This window comes from Pongo abelii, chromosome 5 (assembly GCF_028885655.2).
Source record: "Pongo abelii isolate AG06213 chromosome 5, NHGRI_mPonAbe1-v2.0_pri, whole genome shotgun sequence".
NCBI lineage: Eukaryota > Metazoa > Chordata > Mammalia > Primates > Hominidae > Pongo > Pongo abelii.
Window position 1 is genome coordinate 26,797,614 of NC_071990.2, and position 17,643 is coordinate 26,815,256.

The following is a 17,643-nucleotide window of genomic DNA, read 5'->3' on the forward strand; positions in this document are numbered from 1 at the left end:
AAAGTGATACCAGAAGGAAACTTAGAACATCATCAATGAAGGAACAAAAGCAGAAATAGAAAATGTCTGGGTAGACATAACAGACTATTATTCTTCCCTTGAGTTCCTTAAGGTATATTTGATGATTGAAAGACAAAATTGTAACTTTATCAGAAGCAGTTGTCATTGTATCTAGATGTACTACCTACATAAGATAAAAGGGTAAGTGTAATGGGCCTAACTCTTGATGAAGTTTCTATATTCAACTTGAATAGTAAAATATTGATTCTAAGTATACTGTGAAAGGTTATATATGTATATGGTAATCCCTAGACCACCTACTAACAAGATTGAAATAAACCAAAACAAGATAGAAAGAGGAACATAGATGAATTAAAACAAAGGGAAAAAAGGTTAATAAATTATTAAATAATAGACCTATCTAAAAACTTATCTATAATGACATTACATGTAAATAATCTAAATGCATTAATTAAAAACTAGAGATCATCAGAATGTGTTAAAAATAAATATGCTGACTAAAGAAAGCCACCTGCTGTACACTTATATATAAGAATAAAAGTTATATAGCAGATTGAAAGAAAAGAGTGGGAAAAGATACCTCATGCAAGCACTAATCAAAGACAGCTGTGGTGTATATAGATAAAATCAGACAAAGTAGATTTGAAAGCAGAGAAACTTTTCAGGAATAATGAGGGCTGCTAAATAATTATGATTTTCAATTTTCCAGGGGAATATTGTCGCAAGTGTATATGAGAACACAGAGCTTCAGAACTCATAAACAAAATTGGATGTGCAAGGTAAAAACAGAAAAATCCAATTATAGTTGCTGACACTAACACTCCTCTCTCAGTAATTGGTAGACTTAGTAGAAAACAAATCAGCAAACATATTGGAGAACTGAACCACACCATCCAGTAATGGACCTATTAACTTCATAAGGCAAAATAAAAATTTAGGTAGAAGGCAAAGACAAAAATTAAAAGTAAGATCATGTTATAACCAGGAAATTAAGAGTAGTCCAGCATATAGAAGAGTGCTATTATTGAAAGAGTTTGAAACAGTTATTTAGTTATTTTGAGACATTTTTTGAAGGAGTTATTTAGCTGGAAATGACAGAAAGACTGAAAATGGTGAATCTGGAGGTGGATCTTCCCTTGTCCATATTTATCTTGTCTTCTTTTGAGGTCTAGGGTGTCTATACTTCCTCTGAATTACCTACAGTGTCTGGCACAGAGCATCTCCCCAGTGAATATGTACTAAATGAGTAGAAAGAGTTGTGCAAGAATAGTGTTCATTATTTGACAAATCCCTGAATGTGGTGTTTGAAGGAAGACAATGAGTCAAAGTTGACTTGAAAGGTAAGCCCAAGGCCAGACTCTTTTCTGTAATCCCAGCACTTTGAAAGGCCGAGATGGGCAGATCCCGTGACACTAGGAGTTTGAGACCAGCCTGGACAACACAGTGAAACCCTGTCTCTACAAAAAATACAAAAATTAGCTGGGTGTGGTGGTATGCATCTGTAGTTCCAGCTACTCAGGAGGCTGAGGTGGGAGGATCGCTTGAATCGGGGAGGCGGAGGTTGCAGTGAACAGAGATCGCACCGGTGCCTGGACAACAAAGTGAGACCCTGTCATAAAATAAAATAAAATAAAATAAAATAAAATAATTAAAATAAAAAATAAAATAAAATAAAATATAAAATAGTTAAACCCAGGCCGGGAGGGGTAGCTCACACCTGTAGTCACAGCACTTTGGGAGGCTGAGGTGGGCGGATCACCTGAGGTCAGGAGTTTGAGACCAGCCTGGCCAACATGGTGAAACCCATCTCTACTAAAAATACAAAAATTAGCTGGGCGTGGTTGCAAGCACCTGTAGTCCCAGCTACTCAGGAGGCTGAGACAGGAGAATTACTTGAACCTGGGAGACAGAGGTTGCCGTGAGCCAAGATCTCACCAGTGCAGTACAGCATGGGTGACAGAGAGACACTCTGTCAAAAAATAAAATAAAATAAAAGTCCAAAAAGTAAGTAAAGAGGAGGTTTGGAATTAGATATTTGGTGAATGAATGGGCTAAAGTGCAAAAGAACAGGCAGAATAACTGAGCTCGTACAGAGGAAAAAAAAATCACATTTAAAATCTAAAAATATCTGCTTCTCAATTCGGGCTTACCTACTTAGCAGCTTTGGCACCTTAGAAAGAACACTTAACTTATCTGAGCCTCTATTACTTCTAAAAAGTGCATAAAGTGCAGACTAAGACATAGTTTTTTTGGCAAAATTCAGTCAGACTACATCAGGTAAACTCCCTAAGTCTCCTAGTATAATTCATGGCGCAAAAACTGGGGAAAAAACAGGGAGGATATGATTATAAGTTCAGTTTGTGTTTTTTGTTGAGTGAATGTCTCCAGTCCTATAGATGCAAGTGTAGATACACAGTAAGAGTAGTATGAGTGGGAGACACCTTGGAAGGCTATTTCTTCCTTCATTCATTCAGTTGGTCACTCAGTGAACTATCATGAATTGAGCACTACCTCTGTTTCTTATCAACAAAGGAGACTGCGGAAAAGAAGAGTGACTAAGATCTCTGAAGAAGGGAAAAGCTAGATGACTGGGCCACAAGAGGGAAAAAAGCAGCAAGACAGGTACAATTGTTTCTGGTCCCTCAAGCCAGAAGGTCCTATCATTATGTGAATACTGGAAACGGGTGGACTCCACCTGTCCTGAGTGGGGAATTCTTCCAGTGCAGCACTGGCTGATAAGGAGTGATTTCCAAGTAGCATTGATTGTGTTCTTTAAAAGCTAGGAATTGATAAAGCAGCAGTGCGTGGGAAATGAGATCTGATAATCTGGATCTCAGCTCTTAGGAACAGTTGCTCTCTTAGAGCAGCAGGCCGCCTGTCAATCTCATATTCTGAAGGTCCTGAGTTTGAACATCACACAAGGTACAGCTTTTGCCACTCTTCCCATTAAGGGAAATGAAATAGGCGCGATAAATAATGGAACACAAATGCTATGAGATAATGATTTCATGACAGACCAAATATTAGCTTAAAATTTAAAAGTGAGCTTTTCTTTCTTTCTTTCTTTCTTTCTTTCTTTCTTTCTTTCTTTCTTTCTTTCTTTCTTTCTTTCTTTCTTTCTTTCTTTCTTTCTTTCTCCTTCTTTTGGCTTCTCAGTGGTTTGAGTACAAGGCGTGGTGAAGAGATATAAATTACACAAAAAACTACAAGCTATGTCATATGTCTACCTCTCTAGCTGACAGGGGAAGCAGGGGAAATTTCTCTTCCAATTGTCTGCTCTGAAGGTCATCCAAACATAATTATGGGGTGGGGTGGGTGAACTCTTTTATTCTTTTAATCATCCAACAAATATTTCTCAAGCACATACCTTGTTAAGAGACTGTTTTGGGTACAGTAATTCACAGTGAATAAAACACAGATATTCTCACCTTTGGATACTACGTCATAGTTGCAAGGAGTGGGGAGAAACAGACAGGAAGCAAAGAAGAAAAATAAACAAGAAGTCATGTGATGATATCTACTGGGAGAGACTCATTAGGCAATAAAGGACTCAGCAGTGTGGAGGTGACACATTCAGTTTTCAGGAGAAGAATCAGGGAAGTTGTCACTTTGAAGCTATCATTTAGCTTCCCTTTCTTCCAATCTTCTTTCTTTATATGGGAAATAAGGATTGTGGGATATTTTTGGGTGGATCACAGCACCTAGAGATGGATCTGATCAATAAGAACTGCTCAGTAAGCATTAGCTACTGCTTCGGTTGCCTTCCCCCTGTGGAGTGCTGGCCTCTTGGATTGAGCTTGCATCATAGGTGTTCAGTAGGAGCTTGCTTAGTGGATTTACAGGTTGAGGTTAGAACCCACTGGAATTCTTTTCCTGGAAAGAACAGGCTTCTCTTTAAGGTTTCGTACAGACCCTGGTGAGGAAAGAGCCCTAAATTGCTTGAAAAATTGAATGCTCTATGGGCAAAGCAAGAAGCCCTCCTATGGAAGGGTATCATTTGGGCATATATCAGGGTCTCAGTAAAAACATGAGTGCTCAGGAAGTCAAGATGGTTAAGCAGAGAATCTGACCAGAATGTTCATGGTGCAAAGAAATAATCTTGTTGGGGGGAAGGATTACAACAATTGGGGAATTAGAATACAGGCTAAATGAGATTCAAAAATAATACAACAAGAATCAGGCACACATCCTTTATTACTACATTCTTTTGTACAATTCCATTTTGCCTAGAAAATCATACCTTACTATACATCCCTATCGTGTTTCTCCACCATCTATTTTACTTTTTAAACTTTATTTCATTTTTGTCATCACAGAAGCTTGTTGCTACAAAATAAATGAGCAAATCAGCCAATGGCAACAAAACTGCACTGATATCTCTCCTTAGACCTTCAGAACATTTTCCTTAAAGGTGAACAATACTCCATGTTCAAGGACTTTTTCAGCACTATGTGCTGGAAATTATACTGACTGTTTATTAATTTTTATGTAAGTTGGTTGATATAGTCTCTCAGCTTCCCCAAGTATTATTACCACAGTATTGTAGATGACACTGAAGCTCAGAGCAGTTAAACCATTTTCCTCAGATCACATAACTTTAAAGAGGGAAACCAGATATGGGAAGCAGATTTCTTTCTAAATGAAAAAATCATGAGCTCTTGCTTTCACTTAGCACATAGTCTCATCATCTGTTTTCTTCACACCAGCTCACTCATGTAACATTCATTCATTTACCAAATACAGATAAATGAGTGGATTTATTCTTGCATTCATCAGATACTAATTCAAAATCTCTTCTGTGTTTGCTACACTGTGCTCAAGACTTGCCAGTGCCTGTCTTCTCTCCCTCAAATCTCTCCACCCAATTTCTTGACAAATACTGTAGATCCTTCCTGCATAACCTCTCCAGAATCTTTTTCTTCTGTTGTCCATGCTACAGTGTTTATGGAGGATGTTTTCTTCACCTATGAAGTGTGATGGGGGCTGAAGCTGCAGAAAGACTCATGCTGTTCACCTCAGGAGCTGACACAGTAAATGTGGATAAACTTCAATCCTTTAATATCTTTATGACTTCTTTCCCAGTTACCCCAGCGAATTTACAGATTGAGGTTAAAACCACAACAGGATTATCTTCCTGGAAAGAATAGGCTTCCCTCTAAGGTTTCACATAGATACTGCGTGAGGAAGGAGCCCTAAATTGCTTGAAAAATTGAATGCTCTTTGGGCAAACCCGGAAGCCTTGCTATGGAAGAGCATCATTTGAACATAAATCAGGGTCTCAGTACAAACAGAGTGCTCAAGACATCAAGATGGTTAACCAGAGAGCCTGGCCAGAATATCTGCAGTGGAGAGAAACAGTCTTGTTGGGAGAAGGATGACAATAATTGGGGACTTAGAATAAAGGCTAAAAATTATTCAAAGAGAATGCAAAAAGAATCAGGCACACATCCTTTACTATACTCTGTTGTGCAAATCTCACCTTACTATGTGTTTGTATTCTATTCCTCCACAATCTTTATTTTATTTTATTTTTATGTTCACAGAGACTTGTTGGTGCCAACTAAATGAGCCCAACAGCCAGTGACAACAGAACTGCACTAAAAAAAGTCCCTCATCAGCTCTTGAGAGCAGCTTCCTTAAAGGTGAACAATATTCCACATACAAGGACTTTTTCAGCACCATGCATTAGAAATGGAAGTGAATGTTTATTATTTTTTATATAAGTTGATTGATATGGCTTTTCAGCTTCCCTCAGTATCATTATCCAAATTTTGTAGATGACACTAAAGCTCAGAGGAGTTAAACCATTTTCCTCAAATCACAGAGCTTTAAATAGGAAAACCAGATATGAAAAGCAGATTTCTTTCTAAATTAAAAAAAAAAAAAAAAAAAAAAAACTTGAGCTCTTGCTTTACCCTAGCACATAGTCTCGCCATCTGTTTTCTCCACACCAGGTCATTCATGTAACATTCATTCACATAACAAATACAAATAAATGAGTGGATTCATTCATCAGCTATTAATTCAGAATCTCTTTCGTGTCTACCACACTAGGCTCAAGACTTCCCAGTGTCTTTGTCTCCTCTCCCTCAAATCTCTCCACCCAATGTCTTGACAAATACTGTAGATCCTTCCTGCACAACGTCTCCAGAGTGTTTTTCTTCCTTTTCATTCACCTCTGTCATCATCCATGCTATGGTGTTTATGGAGGATGTATTCTGCAGCATGAAGTGTGATGGGCACTGGTGCTGCAGAAAGACTCCTGCTGTCCACCTCAGGAGCTGACACGATACATGTGGGTAAACCTCAATCTTTTAATGTCTTTATGACTTCTTTCCCTTTCTCCCCAGTTCCTGTTTTCTCGTGTTCAAGCTCTGACATTCAAAACTAAACACCTTTCTCTAACATGTTGCTTTAATTATTTAAGCATTCTGCCTGGGATTTTTTTCAATTGCTCTTGGGAGTTTTCAGAAAACTCCCCCAACATATCTCCAAGTGGCCAAGCTTTTCAATCACTGCTTCCCTTCATGTGCATTTCACACACACACACACTGCACTTAAATTGAACAGGTTTATTTCTTCACACAGGAATTCCTACAAACAGCCCAGTTTTCTCCACCATATGTCCACTCCTTCTCTGTATAGCTCAATTTTGATTCTTACACTATGATATTTTACATATTCTTACACTCTGATATGATCTTGTCTCTTATTCTTTATGGCTCTGCTCTGTAATTTTGTTGTTGTTGTTCTGAGATATAATTGGACATGTAACTTGTACATGACACACCTTAGCAAGGAGGCAACCCATATCTCAGAGGTAAGTGAAAGAAGCACTCTCCAGGGGTTTCCTAGGGGAGTGGTCAGCACGCTGGCCTCATTCCTGAAAGGGCCTAGTTATGAAAACAACAGGAGCTTTTTGCCTTCCAGAAATCTGTACCATCTCAAAATCCCCAGAGAGTCTCAGCTACAAGGAACAAGTGATAATACTATCTCACTTTTATAAACACACACACACAACACACACACACAAAATCATTTAATCATTTTTAATTATTTAATCATTTTTTAAATATCAGTGACACTTTAGCTGGGCAGGTCTAGGCAGGGCCTCCTTTGCTGGGATGTGCCTTTTTCTGTCCCGGAGTACCCTAAACTTGACATTTTGGCAGCGGGAGTTTTCCCTTTGTGACTTTCTCCTTGTTCCCTTTCCTCTTCCTTCTTTGCAGAGAATAAGTAGCCACTGCGCTCTTGCCCTGGGCCATCAGTAAGAAGATCTGCTCTTAGTAGAGCCCTGCTTTCCCGCTGAAGGCCCTGAAATCGCCTGTGTTCCAGGCCACCCACTAAGGATAAATAAAGCTCCCCTGAGGTGGGGGAATTAGCTCAAGTGGTAGAGCGCTTGCTTAGCATGCAAGAGGTAGTGGGATCGATGCTCACGTTCTCCAAACTTTATTTAGACCCTGGGTCTCCAAACACTCAGGTCTCCAAACCCAAGTCAGAAAGCAGGATGCTGCTTTGGTTCAAGATGTAGGAGCAGCAACAATACAGGGCTGGTGACGGCTCCCTCCTGGCGTTCAGTATAGCATAGATCTACCGTGTAATTAATTTTCTGCTTCTTCGAGGAGCTGTGAAACCAAGGGACATAAACAATTGCTCTTTTCTCTTTCTGCCTGTAGCTTGAATGTGAGGCAACTGTGAAAAGTGCAGGGCAGAGCCACCTGGGTAAATACAGCCCTGGCTTTCTGGTGAGAGGACTGAAACCAGGATGTGTCAAGTAACTAGAATGCGCCTGGACAGATACTGTAGAAAGCAAACCCATAAAGTTGTTCATGAGCTTGTGGACGCATCTGCCAGCTGTGAATAAGTGGCTCTAATCCCAAACAACTTACCTAAAAAGAGTCTGAGGACTGAACTGAACAATGGCCCACTTTCTAGTCCTCACTGACCACTGGTTGCACACACTCCAGAGATCTCTCAACAGCAGTGTCAAGGCTTTCAAATAGAGTTATCTGTGAAACAACAACACATGGAAGTCTGGTTGGTACTTGGAGCTTAAATACAAGGCAATTGTGTGTCTGCAAAAACAAAAATAGCAATATTATCCTTAAGATTTCAACAAGACACAGTATCTCATCACATAATCCAAAGAAGTCCAGCATAATCCAAAATATTCAGCATTATGAAAAAACAGGGAGATCTTAATTCACATGGCAAAGAGAATCCTCGAATAACAATATTGAGAGGACACATATGTCAAAATCATCTGACACATACATTAAAGCAGTTATTATAACAATGCTCCTAGAATTACGGGATAGCATTCATGAAGTGAATGGAAAGTTGGAAAGTCTCACCAAATATTTGGAATGTGTAAACACCAATTTAACTTAAGAATTAAAAAAAGTATTAACCAAAACTATTAAGGGAAATAAAAAGCTTAATTGGATGATCTCAATAACAGTATGCAGAAGACTAATGAAAAAGTCAATGAACTTGAAAGCAGAACAAGAATACCTACATAGTCTGACCTATAGAAAGAAAGGAGGATTTTATTGTCCCTGAACAGAGGCTCAGGGACAAATAAAAAATAACAAATCTAACATTCACATTATTGTAATCTGGAAACATTCACATTATTGTAAGAGGACAAAGAGGTCTTTGTGGGATAAAACTGTGAAGAATTAATGGCTGAAAATATATCAAATTTCTCAAAAGATATCAACCAGATTTTTAAGGTTCAGTAAATGTCAAGCAGAATAAACCCAAAGAAACCCATACCAAGACATATCATAATCAAACTGCGGAAAACTAAGAAAATACAAAACAATTTTGAAAGCAGCCAAAGGGAAATGAAAGATAAAATACCAAATGAATGATTGTAGATTTCTCATCGGGAACCCAGGAGCCAGAAAAAAATGTCGTAACATTCAGTAAGTACCAAAAGAAAAAGACATATCAACCCAGAATGCTATGTGGAGCAAAAGTATCTTCCAGACATAAAGGCAAATAAATGCATTCTCATTGGAAGGTAAGTCAATACATTCTCATTCTTAGGAAGACTTCTGGAAAAGAATTAGCAAAGATTTGAGATAAGAAAAGTGATACCAGAAGGAAACTTAGAACATCATCAATGAAGGAACAAAAGCAGAAATAGAAAATGTCTGGGTAGACATAACAGACTATTATTCTTCTCTTGAGTTCCTTAAGGTATGTTTGATGATTGAAAGCAAAAATTGTAACTTTATCTGATGCAGTTGTCATTGTATCTAGATGTACTACATACATAAGATAAAAGGGTAAGTGTAATGGGCCTAACTCTTGATGAAGTTTCTATATTCAACTTGAATGGTAAAATATTGATTCTAAGTATACTGTGAAAAGTTATATATGTATATGGTAATCCCTAGACCACTTACTAACCAGATTGAAATAAACCAAAACAAGATAGAAAGAGGAACATAGAAGAATTAAAACAAAGGGAACAAAGGTTAATAAATTATTAAATAGTAGATCTATCTAAAAACTTATCTATAATAACATTATATGTCAATTATCTAAATGCATTAAGTGAAAACTAGAGATCATCAGAATGTGTTAAAAATAAATATGCTGACTAAAGAAAGCCACCTGCAATACACTTATATATAAGAATAAAAGGTATATAGCAGATTGAAAGAAAAGAGTGGAAAAGACATCTCATGCAAGCATTAATCAAAGACAGCCGTGGTGTATATATATAAAATCAGACAAAGTAGATTTGAAAGCAGTGAAACTTTTCAGGAATAATGAGGCCTCCTAAATAATTATGATTGTCAATTTTCCAGGGGAATATTGTCCCAAATGTATATGAGGACACAAAGCTTCAAAACTCATAAACAAAACTGGATATGCCAAGTAAAAATAGAAAAATCCAGTTATAGTTGCAGTCATTAACACTCCTCTCTCAGTAATTGAAGATTTAGTAGAAAACAAATCAACAGACATACTGGAGAACTGAACCATGCCATCCAGTAATGGACCCATCAATTTCATAATGCAAAATAAAAATTCAGGTAGAAAGCAAAGACAAAAATTAAAAGAAAAGCAAGATCATGTTATAACCAGAAAATTAAGAGTAGTCCAGCATATAGAAGGGTGCTATTATTGAAAGAGTTTGAAATAGCGACTTAGTTATTTTGAAACATTTTTGAAGGCGTTATTTAGCTGGAAATGACAGAAAGACTGAAAATTGTGAATCTGGAGGTGGATCTTCCCTTGTCCATATTTATCTTGTCTTCTTTTGAGGTCTGGGGTGTCTGTACTTCCACTGAATTACCTGATCCTACTACAGTGTCTGGCACAGAGCATCTCCCCAGTGAATATGTACTAAATGAGTAGAAAGCAATTTATAGATTCAAAAGAGTTGTGCAAGAATAATGTTCATTATTTGACAAATCACTGAATGTGGTGTTTGAAGGAAGACAATGAATTAAAGTTGACTTGAAAGGTAAGCCCAAGGCCAGACGTCGTGGCTCGTTTCTGTAATCCCAGCACTTTGGGAGGCCGAGATCAGTGGATCCCTTGACACCAGGAGTTTGAGACCAGCCTGGGCAACACAGTGAAAACCTGTTTCTACAAAAAATACAAAAATTAGGCAGGTGTGGTGGTATGCATCTGTAGTTCCAGCTACTCAGGAGGCTGAGGTGGGAGGATCACTTGAACTCAGGAGGTGGAGGTTGCAGTGAGCAGAGAATGCACCAGTGCCTGCACAACAAAGTGAGACCCTGTCATAAAATAAAATAAAATAGTTAAACCCAGGCTGGGAGGGGTGGCTCAAGCCTGTAATCCCAGTACTTTGGAAGGCCAAGGTAGGCTGATCACGTGAGGTCAGGAGGTTGAGACCAGCCTGGCCAACATTGTGAAACCCCGTCTCTACTAAAAATACAAAAATTAGCCAAGCGTGGTGGCAGGTACCTGTAGTCCCAGCTACTCTGGAGGCTGAGACAGGAGAATTACTAGAACCCGGGAGGCAGCGGTTGCAGTGAGCCAAGATCTTACCATTGCACTGCAGCCTGGGTGACAGAGTGACACTCTGTCGGGAAAAAAAAAAAAGTTAAGCCCAAAAAGTAAGTAAGGAGGAGGTTTGGAATTAGATATTTGTTGTATGAATGAATGGGCTAAAGTGCAAAAGAACGGGCAGAATAACTGAGCTGGTACAGAGAGAAAAAAAATCACATTTAAAATCTAAAAATATCTGCTTCTTAGTTCAGGCTTTCCCACTTAGCAGCTTTGGCACCTTAGGAAGAACACTTAACTTATCTGAGCCTCTATTACTTCTAAAAAGTGCATAAAGTGCCGACTAAGACATAGTTTTTTTGGCAAAATTCAGTCAGACTACATCAAGTAAACTCCCTAAGTCTCCTAGTATAATTCATGGCACAAAAAATTGGGGAAAAAACAGGGAGGACATAATTATAAGTTCAGTTTGTGTTTTTTGTTGAGTGAATGTCTCCAGTCCTATAGATGCAAGTGTAGATACACAGTAAGAGTAGTATGAGTGGGAGACACCTTGGAAGGCTATTTCTTCCTTCATTCATTCAGTTGGTCACTCAGTGAACTATCATGAATTGAGCACTACCTCTGTTTATCAACAAAGGAGACTATGGAAAAGCAGAGTGACTAAGATCTCTGAAGAAGGGAAAAGCTAGGTGACTGGGCCACAAGAGGAAAAAAAGCAGCAAGACAGGTAAAATTGTTTCTGGTCCCACTTTTATAAACACACACACACACACACACACACACACACAAAATCATTTAATCATTTTTAAGTATTTAATCATTTTTTAAAAATCTGTGATGCTTTACATCAGGTCTAGGCAGGTAGATGTCTAGGCATCTACCTAGGCAGGTCTAGGCAGGTCCTCCTTTGCTGGGACATGCCTTTTTCTGTCCCGGAATACTCTAAACTTGACATTTTGGCAACGTGAAGTTTTCCTGTTGTGACTTTCTCCTTGTTCCCTTTTCTCCTCCTTCTTTGCAGAGAATGAGTAGCCACTGCTGTTTGCCCTGGCCCATCAATGAGAAGATCTGCTCTTAGAGCCGTGCTTTCCCGCTGAAGGCCCTGAAATCACCTGTGTTCCAGGCCACCCACTAACGATAAATAATGCTCCCCAATGTGGGGAATTAGCTCAAGTGGTAGAGCGCTTGCTTAGCATGCAAGAGGTAGTGGGATCGATGCCCACATTCTCCAAGCTTTATTATTTAGACATCGTGTCTCCAAACACTCAGGTCTCCAAACCCAAGTTAGTGTCTGAGAACGGGATGCTGCTTTGGTTCAAGACGTAGGAGCAGCAATAATAGAGGGCGGGTGATGGCTCCCTCTTGGCATTCAGTATAGTGTAGATGTACTGTGTAATTAATTTTCTGTTTCTTCGAGGAGCTGTGAAACCAGGGGACATATACAACTGCTCTCTTCTCCCTGTTTCTACCTGCAGCTTTGTCCTAAATGTGAGACAATTATGAAAAGTGCAGGGCAGAGCCACTTGGGTAAATACAGCCCCAGCTTTCTGCTCAGGGGACAGAGTTTGAGGCACTGCAGGGGAACCAGCCAAAGTATGAGATCCATATGTTGACAGTGACAGAGTATAAAGTTCAAAAAAATCAAAATATTTAAAGATTTATCATGGGTCTTGATGACATGATGGAACCTCTCTACTCTCTGGACTTATTATGTGTGGTAATAAATCTACTTTTTTTAAAAGCCAGTTGAGTGTTTTTAATGTTGTGGAGCTATTGCTAAGAGTTTCCTGAGTTTTTTCTAGTAATGTAGAGATCTTTGTGCTAAATATTTCATAAAGAAATTTGGTGGGTATTGTGTTCTAAATCCTAATCACTGGCATTAACTCAAACCAGCCATATAAAAGGTATGAAAAATGTCTGTCTGGCATGCACTTGGTTCACTGAGCTTTTGCTTTCCTGTCAGCAAATTAGACATTCTCCTCACTTAGGAGGCCAACTTCTCAGCCACTGACTCCAGCCTAGCCCTATGGTCTGTCAGTGGCTTTAGATTTAATTGACACATGCCCAGCCCCAACTCTCTCCTGCCTTAAGGATATAAGAGCCATTGCGAGCCTCAAAGTTATTACATCCAAGGACCCAGAAAACCACTTTTGTATATAGCAGTCCACTGTTTTTTCATTTAAACATATGGGTTGGAATAGCATAGGATCATACACCTGTGAGCCTACCTGTTTTACAAGTTAAACCTTTTTCCTGATTCTTGCAAGCATTTTTTCTCACTCAACCCTACATGCATGTGTGCAGACTTTTAAGGTAAAATTAGTTTTTGTAGACACTGAATGTGCTGCCCTCAAGGAATATTACAATGGAGTAGGGAAGACAGTTGAGCAAACAGCTGTTTACAATTCTGATAAAAGTCACAATTGAGATGAAAACTCTGTACACTAGAAGTACAGAAAGGAACACTACTCTCGAGAATGAGTAGCCTGATAGGATTTGCCAGTGTTTCTGTTATTTCATTTGTTCATACCGTTCCCCGACACCTGGTTTCCTTTTCAAGCAACAAAATCCTAAAATCTCCGTCATCTGCTGCTTTCACGTTCCTCATCACTGAGGTCAAGGACCTGAGGCTGGCAGGAAATCGAACTAATGACGCTTCAAGAAGACCATGAATCTTTTCATTTTTTTCAGCTGGAAAGCTGAGAGCAGACAAATGGCAGGGAGGCCAAGTGCTATCAACCACATTTAGAAATTTTATTTAATCTGCACATCTTTATGTGGTAGAAAGTTTTACAAATAAAATTTAACACAAAACAATTTTTTTGAAAAACGATGTTGACTTAAGCAGAGCCAACGATGCAATGCATAATGTATCAGAAGATTCCTGATTCAACTGCTAGCTTGAAGTTGCCCCCTCCTTGTGTTCTGGAAAGATGGGGTGTTGTTTATCATCCACATATCAAAAAGTAAACAGAAAGCAATATTTCTGAAACCTTTTCTTTATGAGGAGATCTTCATAAAACTTGCATTATTACTCTTCTTGGATCATCACACACCTGAGAAAGATTGGGTGGAGTAAGGTGAAGAAGGCTGGAAAAGATTTACAAGGGAATAAAACAAGAATCTGGTACAAACTGACTAATAGTATCTTCTGCATCAGTCCATTTCGAGTGAAAAGTCCCCCGTTTTGGAACTTTTAGCTCTTTGTTTTAATGCTCTGGGCAAACTACCTGATTAGCCCTGCTCCACAAGGAGCAGTTATATATATATAATCACACACACACACACACACACACACACACACACACACACTCACTTTTCAGGGAATCCTACCTAATTTCTTCCGAAGTTCAGCTGTCCCACTTCACACCAAAGAAGTTACACGATTTCACAACGGATAGAGGACAGAAGCTTAAGAAGGGAGGGCCGAATGCACCGGGATCCCTAGTCAAGTGTAGGAAATCATCACGAGCGAGGCGAAGCAGGTCGTGGGCGACGAGACCTTCACTCAGGAACGGGGACGATGTGAATCGTGTTTCTATCGAGTGGCTGGGGGACCGGGTTGGGATCAGCCAGGAGGAGGTAGCCGCACAAGGCTTAGCTGGGTCTCCCGCGCAGACATCTCCTGGACAGCGACCCAGCGCCGCGCAGGCGCTGACGGCCCGGCTCCAGGGCTGCGGGTGGCGAGTCCCTGCCGCCGCCCGGCGCTCGCCCTCGGGGAAGGACGGACGCCTCGCGACGGCCGAGGACCACCAGCGCAAGTGGTTCCTTGGAATCTCCCCATGTAATTCCACATGAGATTAAATTTTGAAAGAGCCTCATACTCGTGACCCATGGGTCAATGCCATCTAGCAACCATTCAGTGGCTGAATCCTCAGACAGACACTCAGCATCCCCAGAGCCTAGGGGCATGCCATATACCCCCACATAAAGATTTGTTGAATGAATGAAGGTGTCTAACTCCATTGTCTTGCCCTATTAAAGATGTATACTTTCTCTGCCTAGACCATTATGGTAATGCCCTGACCTTCCTCATAATCTTTGCACTCAACTCTCAACTCTGTGCCCTATTGGAATAGTACTAAAATGCAAATTCAGTTACAGTCTCTCCTAAATTCATTTACCAGCAAACTGCTTACAGTGCTTAAACATTTTATCCTGACATTCAAAGCCCTTCATAAAAAGCTGGCCTCTCTTGCAGCTTTACTCCTGGAATTCAATCCTATGCACACTCTCAGAAACCAAAATCACTGTTAATTCACCTTCAAAACCTGTTGTTTTATTCTTCTGAGACTTTGCAAATACCTTTGAGCAAGGCATCTGGATAGCTCCTCATTTTTAAATGTAACTGTGGATACTACCTTGAGTGGAGATGGAAAGAAAATGGAAGCTGAAGGATAATGGATTGTAAAAATTCATGCTTTCTCATTCTTGTCTGGTTTGATAATCAGTGCCTAGAAAGGAGTCAAAGAAGGTTTTCCTTATACATCTTCTAAATAACACAAAACCTAGCTCCCCATTAAAGCCTTAGAATTAGTTTCTGGGATTAATTTAAAAAAGCAGTAGATTTCAGACTGTCATATTCAGATTCCCACAGATGTTGCAGCCACAATGCAGAATACTAACCACTATAGGATCATGACAGGCCACTGGGAAAAGCTGATGACTTCTATTTATTACAAATTTGTCATGCCAATTGCCTTTTCATCAAACCAGTAAGAGCTCAAAAGGGCATACTTTATTATTACAAAGTAGAAATGACTTTGCAAAATCTTCATGGGTAGATCAATCTTGCTTATTTTCACCTGTGGCCAATTAGCTTGCTCATTCCAGAAAACCAGAAAGGCTCACAGCTTGCCATCTTATCTTGGTTTAAGAATTCTTTTTGAACTTAACCTGTGAAAGAAAACACACAGAAGAAAGCTTTCCTTCTGCATGTCACTGATTTCTGAACAGGAAAATACAAGAAAAGTATTATAATAACTGTAGACACTGGGTATAAACTGGGGGATCTAGATTGTCAGTTTTTCAAGAAGTTTATATTCTAGGCGAGAGATAGAAAATAAAACAATAATTTAATGTGTTTTCCAATTTATTAAAAATTTTATTTAAAAGATGGAGACAGAGGCAGGACATTGATTCAGCTAGAGAGGTCAAAGAAGGGCTCTCTGAGACAGTAACATTTGAGTTGTGGCCTCAGTGATGAAAATGAGTCCACTGTTCTGGGTCTGGAGCAAAAGTGGCGGAGTTCAGAGGCTGACAGCTGGGGTCTGGGCCTCTGTGGGCAGCCAGAAGATGAGCCAATGGAGGACCGCACTTACCAGACTGACAGCAGAGCCAAATATGAAAATGTTCTTTTTTCTCAAGCCTTGAGACTGCACACCAAAGTCCCAAGCAATCAAGGAAACTCCATTTCCAGTTCCTTGGTGACTCTAAGGCATAGGCTCAAAGTGAAGCAGACTTTTCCTGAGGTGAAATACAGGGACAGTCCCACTGCTCAGCTCAGTGTGGATCATGACCTTCCTGCCCTTCCCTTCTAGCTCATCCTCACCAGACTGTGAGGACTGATGAGGAAGGAATTGCTTTACAGCATTTTCTGCTGAGCATTTACTGCATGATTAGGTCAATCTCCAGCTCACTGTGCACCTACAGAAAAAAAAATCTACCAGGTTTCATGTGTGACCCTGAAAAATGTTCTCATTTGTCCTGTTTGTAATTTAGTAGGTTATCCAGAGGAAATTTCCCTGGATGTTATTACATTAAACAGTAGACAGAGTACTGCAATGGTGAGGCCCAAGGCAGATGGAAATAACCACAGTTAACTGCCTGCTGCCACATACACCCTATTCCTGATCTGCCTGTGAGACTTTTTTCTAAGGATTTAGTTTATGCCAAATGTTTCATTCCCTGACTCTGGCTTTCTCTCTGTCTGTCATCTCCAGTGTCAGATATCGGCCTTTCTTGTTTTTGAGGCTAAATCTCCAAGTAAATCTCAATCTCAATTAGCAAAAAGCTCTTCCCATCACCACTAAAATAACCTTATTTTGGGCCCAGAGTACAGGGAATGCATGTCTGCTCCCACCCTCTGTAATGCAGCACACATTCTCTTGGTTTTCTTTACCTTTTACAGTCCTTTACTTGGAGTGTTAGTGAAATAATTGCCAAGCCCAACTTGTACATGCCCAGTGAAGAAAGAACCAAAAACCCGAACATCTGCTACTATCTATATTTGAACCTCTGAAAAAGTGGAATAGTTCTTCTATTTATGGGACATCAATTCAGAATCTTTTTTGTGTCTGCCACCCAGGTTCAAAACTCCCAATTGCCCTTGACTTCTCCTCCCTCAAATCTTTATACTTAGGGTTTTTATAGATACTGTAGAGCCTTCTTATACAACCTCTCCAGAATATTCTTTTCTCATTTGTCTGTTCCTTCATCCATTCTACAACATTTATTTAGAGTGTATTTTGAATTAGGTGCTGATAATGCAGAAAGACTCATTCTGTTGACCTCAGGACTGACAGAATAAATGATGAACCTGGATCCTTAAATTTTTTAATAATTTATTTCTCTTTCTCTCCAATTCCAGCCTCTTTAAAATTCACAACTAAAATCCTTTTCCTA

The 17,643-nt window shown here is 39.5% G+C and overlaps 1 long non-coding RNA gene and 1 other non-coding gene across 2 annotated transcripts in view; one reads left to right on the top strand and one right to left on the bottom strand.

Annotated features, from left to right (window-relative positions):
- Positions 1–17,643, bottom strand: part of LOC129060165 (uncharacterized) — a 56,907-nt gene that overhangs the window by 9,748 nt on the left and 29,516 nt on the right. The window contains exon 3 of the long non-coding RNA XR_008526643.2: positions 7,911–8,030. This is a non-coding gene — a long non-coding RNA (uncharacterized LOC129060165). The remainder of the gene's footprint in view (positions 1–7,910; positions 8,031–17,643) is intronic.
- TRNAA-AGC (transfer RNA alanine (anticodon AGC)) lies at positions 12,178–12,250 on the top strand. The gene has a single exon. It is a non-coding gene; the product is annotated as a tRNA-Ala (tRNA).